The following is an 8,559-nucleotide window of genomic DNA, read 5'->3' on the forward strand; positions in this document are numbered from 1 at the left end:
TGGGCACGTTGTAAGAGCAAACCCATTTCTTGTTCTGCTTTTGTGATGTACGACAGTATGTAGACCACAACTGAAAAGGCATCTGTGACATACTGGATATCCATATTGCCTTGCCAAGCACGGAGTAAGTCTTTGTTGTACTGGTTCACCCAAATGTCTCCAGGATTTCGTTTCAGGACAATGCTTTTCTTTTTGGAACATATGTTGTACGCCTTTTCAAACAAACCTTGATCTATCCCAAGAGACTCAAAAAATGCATCGGCTGTATCAAAATTCATGTCAGGCATGGTCAACGCAGTTTTAACATTCTTTATTATTGCACTAGCACTTGTATTGGCATCATTGCCGTTCAAATCCTCACAGTTACCGCCTCTTGTGATGAAAGTACAGGTTGATGGTGGCCGTGGGAAATTGAACCTGCACACTGTGTTTTTCTTGCGGCAAGTCTTAGAGTGTCTTGTGCTGTGCCTCTGTACGCTGCTTACAACGTCGTAGAGCTCTGCATCTGTTTCTGGTGGCATTTCACAGGTGATGTATGTATCTATGAACTGTGCCACTTCATCATCACTCTCTTTATCAATCTTGGGAGCATTTTCAACCCAAAAAAGACAGTGGACATGAGGAGAACCACGCTGTTGAAATTCAACACGATAAAAGTAGTCCTTTATTTTCCCTATGGGTTCTGCTGGCGACATGATTACATCACGGAGAAAGCAATGCCATCTGTGATCAAACATTCTTGCCGCTGTCACAGGGTTTCGACGTATGAGTCCACATTTGTCAGACCAGTCAAGATCGTCAACAGACGTTTGTTTACCTTCTATTCTTAGAATAGAGTTCAGCATTTCAGGCCATCTCAAATCAGCAGAGCTAAAAGATGCAAAGAACGTGGGTATGGAGAGTTGTCTTATCATGGCAAATAAATCTTTCTGAACTGACATCCAGTATGGAGGTGTGCCACGAATTCCTCGTAAGAACTTGTATCCTTCGTCATTGCGCAATATTTTACCCAACGAGTCTGAGTTCAACAACATGTCTGGTGATGCGTCTTTCAGAGAGGAGTTGCCGCCACCTTTGCGTAACGCCACTGATACACCAGATACAACTTGATGCACCTCTGATATGTATTGTGCATAAAAAATGAAGTCTGTGTTCTGTGCAAAACGCCCATCTGCATTCAGAATGCGTGTATTCAGGTACCGTGACAGACTTATTTTGGACTCTCTTTCATCATGGAATGTAGGTCCACCAGATGGATACAAAACAGGGAAACATTTTGCCTCGTTGGTTTTATCGGACAGCAACCTCACTGGGCTGTTACCTTCACCTGGTGCCACATTAAGTATATCCTGAAAATTCTGATCAATGATCTCTGAACCCAGATCGACAGGTTGTAATGATGTATCTGACAAAAGCCCATTCTGGTCTTTGATATAAGTCACATCTTCCTCTGCTTGCTCTTCAGGAACATTTTCATCATCACTGTTATCAGGTGTTTCCTGCTTGGTACTTTCCTCATGTTGGTCAGTGCCATTCAGAGAATTTACCCATTCGTCATTCATAGTCACATCACCATACCATTTATTGTTTGCCATCAAATACCTCAGTGCATTTCTGACACGATCAGTGTGGACGTACATGTACTCATAATGACCTTTATATGTCAACTTGCGTTTCAGTTTCACTCTTATCATCTTGTCATCACATTCATTTCTTGGGAGTATATTTGTCACATTTGCGTTATTAACAGGAACAGAGACACAAGGACCATGGCAAGCTCTCTGGCGGCCTCGAGGCAAACACAGCAGCTTCATGAAGGGAATGTGAAGTGCAACGAGATGTTGTTCCAAAGAGTTAAGACATTTAAGTTCTGCTGGAATATCATCCAAATGCATGTTGTTGGTAACACTCTCTTCGGGAAGTTTTCCTCCGAGTATTTTACGATGACATGTATGGCAAATCCATAATTTGCTTGATGAACTATCAGACAAATGGCATTTCTGCTCACATTCAACATTACACACATGTAAATATTGCAATGTTATGCATCTATTAGCCAATGCAGCCACTTCCGCTCCTTTGCTTTCGTAGCAATACCTTTTACACTCAACCACCTGCTTCCTGAACAGTAAACGATGACAGACTGAGCATACATATTCAGGACCACGGCTGACCTCCTGACGAAAACGATCAATGGCCAAATCAATGTCTCCCTGTTTCTTCTGCCATGTTAAATAATTCTCACGTCTTTTTTGTATTTTATTTACACGGATGTTTTCATTTTCTTGATACCTCCTCTTATTATGTTCTTTAATTTTGTTCTGGAATGCAATATTTTTCTTGTATTTTGTATGACTGTATTCACGGACAAAATTCTGAAATGGCCTGTTTGTCTTATATTTGGCTTTGGAGTAATCACGCACATAAGTCTGGAATGGCATGTTCGTCTTATATTTGGCTTTGGAGTACTCACGGACAAGAGTCTGAAAGATCTTGTTTGTCTTATACTTGACACTAGAATACTTGCGTACCATTGCTAGAAAGGAATCACTTTTCCTATATGTCATTTTAGAGTAGTCGCGCAGCAATTTTTGATATTCAGGATCAGAAGTATACTTATTCCGAACATATGCACGCTTTCTCTCTCTATAATCGCTGTTATTGTGATATCGCTGGCGATCTTTCTTTGCCTTCACATTTTCTGCTTCATCATTCAACTTTCTTTTTCGTGTTGACCTCAACTTGTCATCAATCTTTACAGGCTGGCACATTCCTGAGCAACGTCCTGCATCTTTGTGTTTAACACATGTTACAACCTCATAATGATTGCCAGTGTGATTTAAATAAATGCAATTATCTCTACATGTCTGTGAGTCTGTAGGTCTATGCATATTCCATCTCCCATCATTGAAAGTAAAGATAGTTGTTTGCAATAAGTCAGCAGCAGCAAAAATATCAATCTCTTTTGCCCATGAACCACAGTAGTAGATTCTTGATTTACTCACATAGTCCTGCACAGATGTGTATTCATCCCTCAGATATGTTTCAAATTTGGTGCTGTTTCTCTGAAGGTGTTTCACAACAGCCCGTCTTATTTTCAAATGCTTGTCTTCATTGTGACAAATGCTAAAGGTTAGGCTACGGTAAAAGCAATTCCCATCAGGTTTTATGCTTTTTATCTTACAAGGACATCCCATGTCATCGAGATCAGTGGTTGCCATTAAGCCTAAATCAACATTATCATTTTGAAGCTCTAAACGCTTGCACAGTGCATCCTGGTCTTGACGAGTTAAAGGTTTAAAAGCCTGTTTGTGAAATCTTATATCACTTATAATGACATCATTTGCTTGCACATCACACTGTAAAGGTTGAAACGACTGTTCGTGCGCACCTGCATCGATAAGAATGACATCGTCTGTTTCAATTTTGTTTCGCTTAACACCCTTATTGGGAACTCGTCTCAAAACGTCACTGTAGAGTGGTCTACAAGCATTTGTGTCTGGTATGGTCTGTGAACATTCTTTGCCACTTGTGACATTAGCTGCAACTGTAGACGACCCACTTACAACTCGTTCACACACTTTAGGCTTACGCTTCACATCGCTGTAGAGTGGACGGCAACTTGCAAAGCTCGTTGAACAGCTGGATGAATCGTCCATCTGGGCATTGGCATTAGTTACTACTGCGACTCCAGTTACCTCAAACCTTGGTGTGCTTATGCCAAAAGATCGTGCAAAGTCGTAAACAAATGTGACCAGGGAGTCTAGAGAGCTGAAGTATGCAACACAACTTGTCCTCTCACCTTTCTGGTTGACGTTTCTGTTAGCGTGTGAATCAACAAACGCAAACCTTGTTCCTGCATTCACTACAGCACATGTGTTGGCACAAATGGTTAACAAACAAGCATCATTGCTAAACAGCGCCCGCTGCAGTGCTACATCAAAAGGCATGGCAACATCACGTAAAGCATCGTCATAGTCATCAACCTGAATAAATCCAGTGTAAGAATCAGCAAAGTTTATTGAGAAATCACAATTCCACACTTCATATTGTCTAGGCAATTCAGACACAGCAATGTAACCCCTTCCTTGGTCTCTTATTTTACCCTGTGCACTCATTGACCTGTAAAGAACAGTTCCCTTAAACAAAACATCATCAAGATCTCGAGTTTCCCAACGCCACACGTTCTTCATCTTGGACTTCAAAACAGCAGTCAAACTGATGGCACCACACTGCTTGTTGCGCACATTTCCAAACCGTGAATCGCCTTGATGAAAAGAGCCCATCAGCACAGATCTCTCTGGGAAGTCAGATTCATTCAAAGAACAACAATCAGTAGCATTATTTTCTTTCACATTACTTGACAATGAGTTTACAACAGAGTCATGGCACATATTCAGAGAGTTGGTAGAGTTTGTTTGAGAGTTGGTAGAGTTTGCTTGTATTGCGTCCGAAGACTGTAACTGGCATTGTAACTGGCATTGTAACTGGCATTGTAACTGGCAGTCCGAAGACTGTATAGCGTCCGAAGACTGTGTGTGGGCTTTTTTACGAGGACGCCCAACCTCGTCACAGGAGACCAAGTCAACCTGCGCCACCGGGGACCTCTTGCTCGGCACCTGTAACACAGAAAACCCATCATAAGGTTACCAAGTCTAACATATCATACTTCTTTAATAATTCCATCATTAAAGCAACTAATATACTCATACTTTCAGAACAGTAATGTATATATATTTAGATCATAAATATTCAGCAACTTCTTAAAAAGAAATATGGCGAGTTTTCATATAGATCTCCGTTTCTCATGGGTCACTGAGTACTGTTGTTATGAAACAAAATCAAAACAATCAGTTTTACCTAGCTCGAGCTGCTAAAACCAGCAGATAACGGTAAAAACAATCGTTTTCATTTTGTTTTGTACCGACAATACTTGGTCACCTTGAGAAACGTAGATCTATGTGAGAACTCGCTAGATTTCTCCTTTAAATTAGACATGCAGCAGATCCTTCATTAAAATCAAATACATTCAAAATGTAAGCGGCATTTCAAGCAAGCATACAAACTACTGTAAATAAGAATTGGGAGAAACATAAAATGTGCTCAACATTATACGTTTCCTATTAAACACGCAATCATAATACATCAGGACAGATAGTTAAGCTCAACAGCCTGACCTCAGTAGACCTCAAGTCAGCCTGTCTCTTCTTGGCCGCCCTGGACCGCTTGCTTGGACACGGCATCTGCAAAACACACAGAAAACACATCAGAAATCTCATACAGTTACACTGAAATATTTTCATCAGTTCTGTTGAGCGCAGGCTTGTGCACAATTCCGAATTTTAGAATTGGCCTACATTCAATTAATGAATTGGAATTTGAATTGAATTGGCCCCACCCAACAAGAAGTTGAATTTGAATTGGATTGACAGTAAGTGGAATTCAATTCATGGCAATTCAAAACAGTTCCATAGTCACACAACAGGAAGAATGTGTTTAATCTCACATACATTCAGTTTTGGGAAGGTTAGTTTGGAAATGTAATTGGTTACTGTCTTCAATTATAAGTTCTGTGTTTGTTGCAATCATATCTGACATATATTGTGAAACTTTGTTGTTAAACACTACCCTTAAATTATGCCTTTGAATTTCAATTCTACTTCCTTTAATTCAAATTTGAATTGTAATTCTACATCCTGTTTTTGACCTCAATTCAAGTTGAAGAATTGAATTGGAATTTAGGAGTCATTCTCAATTCAATTCTGAATTTTGCACAAGCCTGGTTGAACAGGCAACAACAACGTACATATTTACATCATAAAGACTCTTAACGTACATATTTACATCATAAAGAATAGTCTTCTATTCTACTTAATTTAAACCAAGTACATTCAAAAGTTCAACTGTTAAAAACATGAGCAAAGCATACTGAAAGCAAAAAATACTAATCTTTTTTCTCAGATAAAGAATCAAGCTTAGCATCAGATGTTTAACATGTTTCACAATAAAATCCTACACACAATAATTACTACTTACATAGTCTACAAAACACTGACCAGATGTTCAAACGTTTTAAATAATTGAAAAACAAGGTGTCGAATCACTTGTCAACTATGTCACAAGTGCAAATTACAGTCACCTCACACAGCCTTGAACTGTCGTTGACACATTGGTGGCAATGCCAAAGAGCCAGTGCTGTGTCAAATTAGGCTGCCCTGCAAGTTCTGCTACCGCGCAAGTAGTTTCAGTAGAAGTACTCTAGATTTTGCTATCTCAATGTACAATATTTCATATCTAACATTTTTCAAAATGCTAACCTAAAAACAAACAAACAAAATAAAAAAAAAACATTCAGGTGTCAACCTGTTCCACCTCATTGTTTTGATAAGATAGTGCTGTTCCTGAACATGAACATTGAATAGTGGTGGCTTAGTAACACCATTTCGCTTACATCCTTAAACAGAACAGTGCCAAATGTATCAATTTGTGCTACAGCATCTCTCCACAACCTACAATTTTGCTTCTCTGATTTCATGTGCAAGGGTAGCCCACACTACATTCATCAAAAGGGGTGATGTCGCTTTATAGCTGTTATTGATCTGCAAAACGAATTGACATCTGGAGGATTGTTACATACCATTAAGCCTACACACAAGTAGCATGAAATGGAACCTGTTGCACACATTTACAGCTACACCAGAGTTAGGCATGCACATTCTTGAGCTAAAGTAGAAGGCATATGACACAGGAATAAAACTAATGTATCTGTCAATCCAGCGTAAAAGGTTTCTAAATTCCCCTAGAAGTTGTACTGTTTATGTGATAGTATGCAACATAAAAGCCCTGAAACTTTTAGCACTTACCTTTACTATAGGTCAAAAAGCAATCCAAAATCTGTAAAACATTTAATATATATAGGTTATGAAAGTTACAAACTTAGCATTTACAATGACAGATATGTACTTTAAATTTACAAACGTGTGGTTTGGCTTGTAACTATTCTTAAAATCCACCAATAAACTCTTCCAATGTATACATAAACATGCTTGAAACATTCAGTTAACATGAAAACTAGCAGAATTGTTAAATTGATGTAAAACTAGCAAATTAGCTACCTAAAAGGCATGCAGGACCTGCCACATTCTGTATTGAGCCAGGAGGAAATCTGTATACTATGCCTTCAAAATTTACTGACAGCCTCATACCTCAGATATGTTTCATTATAAAACATGCATATTTTCATTGAAAACACACAAACTACTAATCATACAGGACTGTATGGCATTGCATTCAAGACGGTTAACACCAAAATATACATCTAGTCCCATATCTAAAACCATTATCTAAACCCAAACAAGACACCTCATAAGTCATGGCATTGGTTGTCAGAGATAAAAACGTTATACATTCAATTTACCCCTCAAAAATACTCTTGTGCAATAGGCCGTTTGACAAATGCATATAACCTCCAGAAAATAATCATTTAGACCAGGTACCGTGCAACGAAACTGTTTGTCGCCTTGTGTGACCTTTCGCAATATGCCAGTTCAAGAGTCTTTTAGCCATAACTTACCCTCATAGCAATATATTTAGCCGCCAGAAACATTCCCCCCTCGCGTTTGAATGCTTGCTGCCAAACCACACCAATTTAACCTAGGCTACATCAAGATTAATTAAAGATTTACGATTAATTAAATAACTGTATTTCTTAAGAATTACACATGCTTGCCTGCCTTCACAAACGGTCTTGCTGAGCCAATATCAACTCATCTTCGCTAACGTTATGTTCTCCCTTTAGCAGATGTGAGTTCAAACAATACAAGGTTGACGTTAATTGCTATCCAACAACGCTAGCCTACAGCATGGCTGAAGCATCGTCCCAGTAATAACGTTAGCTGCTAATAACCTTTGACTGTATTTGATACAACGTTGTTCATGAGATAACGGCCAGTTCTCAACGGCCTGCTTCAATCGGATTAACATTTTTTTATTTATTAACATTATGAATTGACAATTACACAACCACTACCGTTCCTGCCTGAGTTTATCGTTCATAGTGTGACACGAACACGTTAACAAATGTAACAAAGGTGGCTATCTAGAGGCATATCAGCTAAACATATTTTAATATTTTCGTGAGTTTATTCTGTTATAAATAACGTTACCTCAAAACCAAATATACCGACATATCAATTAATTTTCACGAGACATTACAGACACGTCTTACCTTCAGCCAGCAATCACCGAAAAGGAAGAAGGCTCGTGATTACATGCGAACTATTCAATATTACTCGTCATAATAAAAGTCCCTAAACCTTTTTCAATTTAATTTGCCATCTCCTGATATCAAAATATTCAAAAGATAACCAAATGTACCATCCACACAGTGGATTAAATAAAATTACTAAAAATGAACATTTCAGTTAGGCTACCAGCTAAATAAAAGCACCAGATTTTGCATGAGACTTCTATTCTCCATGGTTTATGGCAAATATACTAAATGTGTTTCTCTTTAGGCTATTCATTTTATAAAAAAGCAATTCATGTTGTTTGACTAGA

General features: G+C 38.6%; 1 long non-coding RNA gene across 1 annotated transcript; it reads right to left on the reverse strand.

Moving 5' to 3' along the window:
* Positions 1-4,002: 4,002 nt before the first annotated feature.
* On the reverse strand, positions 4,003-8,242 carry LOC121711532. Its single transcript, XR_006032360.1, has 4 exons — positions 8,228-8,242; positions 6,864-6,894; positions 5,178-5,243; positions 4,003-4,619 (listed from the first exon to the last, which is right to left on the reverse strand). It is a non-coding gene; the product is annotated as an uncharacterized LOC121711532 (long non-coding RNA).
* Positions 8,243-8,559: the final 317 nt, after the last annotated feature.

Source organism: Alosa sapidissima, chromosome 6 (assembly GCF_018492685.1).
Source record: "Alosa sapidissima isolate fAloSap1 chromosome 6, fAloSap1.pri, whole genome shotgun sequence".
NCBI classification, from domain to species: domain Eukaryota; kingdom Metazoa; phylum Chordata; class Actinopteri; order Clupeiformes; family Clupeidae; genus Alosa; species Alosa sapidissima.